General features: G+C 46.6%; 1 protein-coding gene and 1 long non-coding RNA gene across 4 annotated transcripts in view; one reads left to right on the plus strand and one right to left on the minus strand.

The window, feature by feature from the left end:
• The window catches only part of dnm1a (dynamin 1a), an 86,864-nt gene that overhangs the window by 20,817 nt on the left and 56,855 nt on the right, over positions 1-9,192 (minus strand). The window lies entirely within an intron of this gene.
• LOC130122106 (uncharacterized) overlaps positions 1,507-9,192 on the plus strand; it is an 18,592-nt gene continuing 10,906 nt past the window's right edge. Inside the window, exons 1-2 of the long non-coding RNA XR_008811110.1 lie at positions 1,507-1,956; positions 2,679-2,792. This is a non-coding gene — a long non-coding RNA (uncharacterized LOC130122106). The remainder of the gene's footprint in view (positions 1,957-2,678; positions 2,793-9,192) is intronic.

Below are 9,192 nucleotides of genomic sequence, written 5' to 3' on the forward strand. Positions count from 1 at the left end.
CCTCTCGCTGTTTTTAGTTCACATCTTTATCTCTATTTTCTCTCCACCGCCCTGTCTGTATTTTACTCTCGCCCCTCCGTTCTCTCCCTCCCCAACTCTCTCCCCAACTTCCTACAGCTTTCTGTCTGTCAGTACTGCTGACCTGTCTCTCCCGGGACGCCGGCTTTGATTTCTCGCTCAGGTTGGGGCTACAGAAACCATGGCTAAAGCAAACACACACTGCCACAGCCACCGCTGTACGCCTGCACACACACACACACACACGCACACACACATATGCACGCACACAAACACACACACATATGCACGCACACACACACACATGTATGCACACCCACACACACGTATGCACACCCACACACACATATGCACGCATACACGTACTCACACACACACAGACACACACATATGCACACATGCATGCACTCAGACACACACACACACACACACACACACACCACACACACACCACACACACAAACGCGCACACACACAAGGATGATCACTCATGCACAAATCACACATAAGTGTTGTAAAAAAGTAGTCAGTGTGATACCAGCCAATGAGCGCTGGTGTGTGAGACAGACAAAAGCGAGGTGAAGGGAGTTAGGGGGTCGGGCGAACTTTTATAACTCCTGTATAAAACACACAGCCCTTCCTCCATGTGCATATAAACCATTACAAATACCACACACACACACACACACACGCACACGCACACACACACACACACACACACACACACACACACACACACATACACACTAGTTCTGGTTCTGATTTCCAAGTTGTATGTCTCCCCTCCCCTCAACCCAGTTCACCCCCACCCCCTACTAACTATGCGTGTGTGAGTGCGTGTGTTTTTTTCTGCATGTGCGTTGGAAGGCTGGAGAGCTTGAATAAAGGGGTCTTTATTTAAGCTGGACAAGGAGAGGAAATCAGCTTTAGAAGTAAAAACAGAGGGGGAGAGAGAGAGAGAGCGAGAGAGAGAGAGAGAGAGGGAGGGAGGGGGAGACCACAGGGCTGCACATCTGGAGTTATTACAAGGCTTCCTCCTTCTTGCCAAGAAAACGCCGACATTCCTGCCCTGGCTACAAAGACCATAGAGCCTCTGCTCTCATCCATTCCAAGTCCTACACGCGCGCGCGCACACACACACACACGCACACACGCACACACGCACACACACAAGCAGTCAAAGTAATTGAAGAGGCAGACACTTTTTGCATCCAAATAATCGTGTGCACATGCAGTTGCTGATAACCCTTTTCCTCCACCCATACACACCTCCTCCACTTCCTCCATCTCCTCAAGAGCCCACTCGCTCCGTTGGACAAGTCCCTCGTTCGCGTTCAAAACTTAACAACACACGGGCACGCACCAAATGAATGTGTTTCACTTCCTGTTCACCTTTGACCTCCCACTTCCTCCCCCAAAAGCCAGAAAAGAAAAAAAAAACAGACAGAGGGAGGAGAGACAGAGAAGAGGAGAGAAGGGGGGAAAAAACTTGCGAGCTGACGAGCTCCTCCTTCCCTGCGTGCCTCCATATCTCCCTGTGTCTCATTTCTTTTTTCCTCCTCCTGTCTCATGCAGGAGAACCTTGGTGGCCAGTCTCTTGCCACGTCAAGCCTCCGGCGAGTCCACCTTGCTCTCCGCTGGAGCGGCTGGCTCGTTTCGGACGGCCGCATCGCACACCATCCCGGCCCCGCCGAGAAACCTTTTCACCACGGCACCTTGACTCGACTTTACACCAACTTTGCTGCAACGGAAGACCACGAGTAAGAGAGAAAGGCTCCACTTCGACCCGCCAATCCCAAGTGTTAGCCAACCAAACGACAACTGGCAATGGGAACTTTACTCCGGACATCAAGATGTACGAGCAGAAGATGAGAGGAGACAGGAGGAGGAGGAGGAGGAGAGAGAAATAATGGTTGTATCTACATCACCCCAAAAAAGGTATGTTCTCCTAAAATAAATATTCCTGTGTTTCTTGAAAAAAAATAAAAAATAAAAATGATGGGACAACTACAGTGTTTGTGAATCACCGACGTCAGCGGATTCGACTGAATTAGCTAGATGGACAGAATTAAAATGATGATCGGTGGCCAAAGAAAGTCGTACATCATGTCTTGACTGGTCAACTGCAGCTGGAGACTCTATTACAGCACTTATCTTCTTGTGAAATATTGTGATATTTAACTCTCATCTGTGCGTAGGCTAGATAGGGCAAAATGGCGGTAAGTTATATTAATTTTAGATAAAGGAACTACAGCTTCTGAGTGCATGTGTGTCTCCTTTTCTTTGTGTCCATTTGCTTTAATGTGCTACTGGACACACAGCCCTAAAAAGACAGCTTCACCCAAGTAAGTGCAATTAAACCGCTAAAAGAAAAAAAAATCTCGAGTGTTTTGGCGTATAAAAACCATGACGCCATCCTTTGCTTTGATTTATCCCAGCCTTCAATGTCCCTTTTCACTGCGACTGAACCTCCAGCGTACTAGATGTGTCATCTTCCTGTTTGGCACAGTTGAGGTGGCTTGATTTGGTTTGGAATGCAGCCCTTCACAGCTAGACACAGGAAGTAGTATTGTTGAATCTGCAAATAAACGGCTAGCACCTCTGTCTAACCTCTCCTCTTTCTCCATCCCCCCATCTTGCCCCCCCCCTCTCTCCTCTAGCCTTCTCCATCAGCCTGGTCAGCCCTTTTCCCTGTCAGGCATCCACAGAGCCAAGAGAGACTCTTAACACGGCCGAGCTGAGTTAAATGCCAGTGTCGAGTATTGTAAATCACAGTAAGTATACTGTAGCTGTGTGTGTGTGTGTGTGTGTGTGTGTAAACCACAGTAAGTATACTGTAGCTGTGTGTGTATGTGTGTGTTCATGTAGCCGTATGTGTACGAATGTGAATTTTTGTATGTGTGCGCATTTGTGTGAAACCTTTGTGAAAACCCGAGCTCGGGGGATGAGTTGTCCCCCCTCTACCGTCCTTCAGCTGCCTCGAACCCAGCTCGCCTGCCCAGTGTTCAGACTACCTGTTCAGGAAGTAGTGGTTGTACAGTAGTCTGCACATTGGTTAGGCTGGCAGGGGAAGCTCAAGACTATGCACTGGATTAGCAATGAAAATTGAGAGGGCACCAACGGGCATCCACGAGCTGCAAACAGGCGTAGGAGCAGGGCACTAACTTGAGCACTTCTGAACAAGCCGAGACTCAACACCAAAGGTCTGTCCAAACTGCAGCAGCACAGAGGAGCAGCACCTGGCACTGGCCTGCGATGGATTTATGTGTGACGAAGAAATGAGTTGAAACTTCGAAATATTAGGAAAACAGAACCAGAAAGATTACAAGTTTGTTTTTTGGGTTTTTTTGGAATTACCATATTATAGATATACAATGTAAACCTGATGAATTCACCCTTGCACATGCTCTTGAATATTTGCAATGACATAAAACTTGAGATTTTGTTAAATTTGTTTCAGTTATCACATTGTGAGAGTTGCTTTACAACGTTGAAATAAAGCGTTTTGGTTGACCTTTGACATGCTTTGTTGTTCCTTTATTATTCACTCCCAAAGACATAAATTGGTATATGTTCAGTTGTTGATAGGGGAAAAAAATCCTTGATTCATAGTTAGTGAGTGAGACATGTCAGTTTTTTTAAGACCGAATGACTTGGTAACAAACATGTTATTTACTGTATTCTGCTAAATACACACATACATATAAAAATGTAACCCTCCCCCCTCACACATACACACACACACACACACACATAGGTGATTACTGCCTGAACTTATCAAGACTTTGATAGCGTATGTTTTTCCTCCTTGCTCAACCACACAGAAACCCAAATACGAAAAATTTTCGAGCCAACTCCCAGCATTACAGCTGCCATACTACGCCCTCAACCAAAAGGTACAATTAAGTCTGCCTTTGCTGCATCAACCCATGGTTGCCCTACCTCAAAATGACCATGTAATGTGCATACGGGCAGCGAGAATCCATACAAAATACTTGAAAGAACTGGATGTCTGCCATTGCCTGTTACTGCTTACAGGTCCTTGGATATGCTTTTCCCAAAATAGACCAAAACGTGTCGGGATGATTTAATGCTGTAAGCTATGTCACGTACAAACCAGTCTAGTTTGTCTAGATGTGATGGTGACAACCGTCAAGCATTTCCCTTTTTCTCTCTCTGTTCTTTTTCCTACCTCTTTTTCTTCTTCTATGGTCTGTTAACCTTTCTTCCTGCCTTTCTTTTGAATTCCCTATCTCATACACACTCATAGGCTCCTATGTAACTAAGCGTAAGTGCAGACTCATTCACATGGTATTCCATGTCACAGCATCCACAGCAAGAATACAAACTGTAGACCAATCTGTTTCCATTTAAGCCCCTGCCACCATCTGCACGCCTTCATAAGACACGGTCTTAAGAGACATGAGCACACATGAGCTTTGACCCATGCACAAACCTGCACACACATGGTCACATAAAAACTCGACAAACAAAGATACACACAACATACAGTGGCTTAAACACGGGCACATTTCTGGTAAGCAGTGCTGAAAACAAGAGCCTCCTATTATACCCCAAGACGGTTTCTGTTTGGGTCACCAGTTGGGAAAGGTTTTCTGGTAGCTTTGCAACAGGAGGGAGGCTACAGGGAATGTCAAGCTCTCCCAAATACAGTTTGCAAAAAAAAAAAGAACTCAGAGAGGACAACTAAAGCCAAGGTTGATGAACGAAGGGTCTCTGTCAGCTATCTAAGAGAGCCGTGTGTGTGTGTGTGTGTGTGTGTGTGTGTGTGTGTGTGTGTGTGTGTGTGTGTGTGTGTGTGTGTGTGTGTGTGTGTGTGTGTGTGTGTGTGTTTGTTTCTTCCCCTGGGTTGCCACCTTGTTATAGTGGAGAATCTTATGTGTACTAATGATCCCAAGAGCTATGCCGCCCGGAGCTTGGCTCCTGGTAGGATCACCCGAGGCAGATAGGTCAAGGGGGAGGTTCCAGATGAAGCGTGATACAACAAAGACCTCAATGGCAGAACTGGCCGGAATGTCTTCTGGTCACAATGCCAGTGAAGGCAGATGAAGGCTGCAACAGAGGGTGGTCCCCAATTGTCTTGGTTCTCCATGCAATTGGACTCTGGCCACCCACTGACAAGGACCATGTGGTGGCTGTAGGCGCATCAGCTTCACGTAAAAAGCTGTCATGCGAAGGCATCCTCTCGCTTGGATCAACCCATAAACATCCAGGGTCAAAGCCCTGTGGGGATCAGGAAGAGGTGATTGGGGTAGAACAGTGAAGTCTGGCAGCCCCTAGCCACAACCTGGTACACAGGCAATGGACGTATGATCAGTTGCTAAGCCCTTGCTTGGACTGAGGTATAGGGGCTTCTCGGCTGCTGCACCCACGATTGAGCAGCCCTATTTAGGATCTGCTCTGCTCACCCCAGTTGGGAAGAGGGCTAGAAAAGGTGTCCTAAACACAGTCTGCCTCATAAATCCTGTCTAGACCACCACATCCAGAGGGATCACCAACATGTGGTCAGAAACAGAAACGTGTAAATTTTGGAGTCTGGAACATTTGAACCCTCATGGACAATCAATCCAGCAACCAACCTGAATGGCGTACTGCCATCATCGCCCGAGAGCTGAGGACATTCCAGATTGATATTGCTGCAGTCTCTGAAACCCGACTGCCCAACTAAGGGCAGCTGAAAGAGAAGGGTGGTTACACTTTTTTTCTGGAAAGGAAAAACATCCGATGAGCTGAGGATCCATGGTGTGAGCTTTGCCATCAAAAACAGCCTCTTTTGCCACCTTGTCGAGTTTCCTCTGGGCATCAATGAATGCTGGATGACAATATGACTGGTGCTTGTAAATAACCAAAGCACTTGACTCACAAGATGAAGTAAAGGAGACCTTGTATGCCGACCTGGACAATGTCCCCAACAAGGATAAGCTAATCCTGCTTGGAGATTTCAGTGCCAAAGTTGAGTGGGTGGAGAGGAGGGTCAGGAGTGATTTGTGACAGAAGGGTACCAGCAAGAGTTAAAGGGAAGATTTACAAGATGGTTGTGAGACCAGCTATGTTATATGGTTTGGAGACAGTGGCACTGATGAAAAGACAGGCGGCAGCGCTGGAGGTGGCAGAGTTGAAGATGCTAAGATTTTAATTGGGAGTGATGAAGAAGGACAGGATTAGGAACGAGTATATTAGAGGGACAGCTCAGGTTGGATAGTGTGGAGACAAAGCGAGAGAGGCAAGATTGAGATGGTATGGACATGTGTAGGGGAGAGCTGCTGGGTATATTGGGAGAATGATGCTGAATATGGAGCTGCCAGGGAACAGGAAAAGAGGAAGGCCAAAGAGAAGGTTTACGGATGTGGCGAGGGAGGACATGCAGGTGGCTGGTTTGAAAGAGGAAAATGCGGAGGACAGGAAGAGACGGAAACGAGTGATCCACATGATGACAACCCCTAATGAGAGCAGCTGAAAGTAGTAGCAGGATGAAATTACAACTTGTGGAGTGGTATATTTGGCAAGGAAGGAGTTGGAAACACAAACTCCAATGGCATCCTGCTGTTAACAACATGCTCAGAACACAACCTAATCATCACCAACACATTCTTCCTCCAGAAGAACAAATTTAAAACAACTTGGAGGCATCCCCATTCTAATATTTGGCACCTCATTGACTACATTATTGTCCATCAAAGAGACCAATGCGAGGTACTAAACATCAGAGTCATGATCAGTGCAGATGACTGCTGGACTGACCACCACCTTATCTGCTCCACTCTGCCCATCCAACTTCACCAGAAAGAAGGGTGCAGAAAAAGCAGAGCTGCCCAAAGCTTAGCCTTGAAAAACTTACTGATACCTCCTCTCATCAACAGTTCCAGGCCATGCTCAGTACATCGATGCACAATCAGTATCCAGATGATATTGAAAGCCACTGGGAAATGCTCAGGACTGCAATCACTGGCATCTGTAAAACTACTCTTGGACATAAGATGCAGAACCACCAAGATTAGTTTGAGGAGAATGACCTGGAAATCCAATGGTTAATCAACATCAAGAAGCAAGCCTTTAACATCTGGCAGAATGACCTGTAAATCCAACGGTTAATCAACATCAAGAGGCAAGCCTTTACCATCTGGAAGAATGATATTAACTTCCAAAATAAATGAGCTGCCCATGCAAGAGCAAAGTCAGCTGTCCAAAGCTGGGTCAGGGAATTGAAGAACCAGTGGTGGACGAGGAAGGAAGGCCCTTGAGATCCACCCCCTTGCAGATGCTGGGGATACCAGAGGCTTCTTCGATGCTACTAAAGCCATATACGGTCCCAGCCATCACCCCCCTTCACTCCAAAGATGGGAACAAACTGCTAACAGACAATGAGTCAATCAAAGAGAGGTGGAAACAACACCACCAGGACCTTTTAAACTGGGACTATAGCCCTCAGATGGATGCCCTCCAACAATTACCTCATCAACCCAAAGAGGAGAACATGGCAGCACCATCTAGTCTAAGAGAAGTCCAGGATGTCTTCAAGAGGGTGAAAATCAACAAGGCTGTTGCTCCTGATGGAATACTGGCAGAAGTACTAATGTATGTGGACCTACACTCCTCAGACATATCCATGTCCTCCTATTTAAAATATGGGAAAAAGAGGAAATTCCTGTGCAACGTAGGGACACACTCACTGTATCTATCTTTAAGAAAGGGGACAAAGCTGAGTGCAGAAACTACCGTGGCATTTCCTTGCTTTCCACTATAGGAAAAGCTCTGGCTAGGATCTTGGGCAACAGACTCCACCCAATATCAGAGAAAATTCTGCCAGAATCCCAGAGTGGTTTTCGTCACAAGTGTGGCACCATGGACATGGTTTTTACTCTTGCCAACTCCAAGACAAAGCCCAGGAACAGAATCAACCATTGTACATGGCCTTCATAGACTTAACCAAAGCTTTAAATTCCGTAAATCTCCCGGCCCTTTGGCTAGTTCTATCAAAAATAGACAAATAAATCACAGTACTATGACTATTACATGACAATATGTCAGCTGGAGTATTCAGCTGACAGAGCCCTTCAATATCCACACAGGAGTTAAGCAAGGCTGTGTCATTGCCCCAATCCTGTTCTTTGTCTTCATTGCCACCATCCTCCACCTCACGGGTCCCAATCTGCCTCAGGGAGTCAAAATCATCTACAGAAATGATGGGAATCTTTTGAATATTAACAGATTCAGGGCTAAAGGTACAACCATCACCACATCCATCATTGCGCTACAGTATGCCGATGACAACGCCTTAGTGTCCCTCGTAGAAGAGGAACTACAGAGCATATGGGACGCCTTTGCAAAGGCATACAAGCAGCTTGGCCTGGACATTAACATAAAAAATATAACAGAAATATACCTGCTTTGCCCTCATCCATCTCTGTAGACAGCACCAGACTCGAAAATGTGGAACAGTTCCCATATCTTTGCAGCCTTTTCTCTTCCAAAGGCAACATTTACATTGTGCCATCCAGGCCTTCTCAAGATTGAGCAAAAGGGTTTTTGAAAACTGCGACCTTCAGGCCAGAACAATAATTCTGGTGTACAAAGTGGTAGCACTGCCAACCCTACTTTATGAATAAGAAACGTGAACTACATATAGCAGGCACATGAAGGCATTCGAGGCATACCAACAGCGTTGCCTCAGGAAGATCCTTAAGCTCAGCTGGGAGGATAAGTGCACCAAGTTAGCATCCTGAAGGAGGCCAACATGCGTACTACAACTGCCACCCTTGCACACCATCAGCTGAGATGGACTGGCCATATCCTCCGTATGTCTGACTCTCACTTCCCAAAACAAGTCCTTTACTCTCAGCTTTTGACAGGATGCTGTGCCCCAGGAGGACAAAAGAAGCGATATAAAGAGAACATTATGGCCTAAATCAAAAGGTTTGGCATTGACCTTAACACTGGGAACAAGCAGCAACAAACAAGGAGGCCTGGAGACTGGCTGTCCATGAGGGTGCTGGGCGCTACAACCATGACCTCCACTTTGCTGCTGACAACAAGTGCAGACTCAGAAAGGAGCGAGTTACCAGAAAGGCCCAACCCACATCCTCAACCACTTCTTCACACCCCAGTCCACATTACCCCAAAATATGCAGCTCCAGGACCGGCCTCTACGCCCAC

This window comes from Lampris incognitus, chromosome 12 (genome assembly GCF_029633865.1).
Source record: "Lampris incognitus isolate fLamInc1 chromosome 12, fLamInc1.hap2, whole genome shotgun sequence".
In the NCBI taxonomy this organism is placed as follows: Eukaryota; Metazoa; Chordata; class Actinopteri; order Lampriformes; family Lampridae; genus Lampris; species Lampris incognitus.